A 498-nucleotide genomic window follows, 5' to 3' on the forward strand; every position below is an offset into this window, starting at 1 on the left:
GGGCAAGTAGAAAAGAGGCAGGTGGAGTTTCAAGCTACCAGTCCTTGCACCTGTCCAGATAGAGTAGATCACTGTCATAATGGGGTACTGGCTTCTCCACATTGCACACACTAACCCCATTCACTCAACTGTGTGAGAGCAGGTACTGTCACATCCCTACTTCACAGGTGAAGCTCAAGTCCCCACTTGATGGCAGCAGAGGTAATGGAGAGATACCAAGTCTGTGCTATTTAGGGCCTGTGAGTTCCTGAAACCAGAACCACATGGAGTGGTGGCCTTGGCCTGGGTGGTCCAAGCCGGGCCCCAATACTCTGGATATGTGAAGGGTTTATCCATATAGTTCTCCACGGCAGACCACCCCAGGCCTGGCAGAGGAAATGCAGCTGAGACCACACCTCAGCCATGTCTGAGTCAGACTCAGGTCAGCTGTCCACCTTGGTCTTTGGCTCCTGCTCGTAAGTGAATGTCAATTCTGATGTATATATTTAAGACTGGAGA

Source organism: Erinaceus europaeus, chromosome 12 (genome assembly GCF_950295315.1).
Source record: "Erinaceus europaeus chromosome 12, mEriEur2.1, whole genome shotgun sequence".
Classification (NCBI taxonomy): Eukaryota; Metazoa; Chordata; class Mammalia; order Eulipotyphla; family Erinaceidae; genus Erinaceus; species Erinaceus europaeus.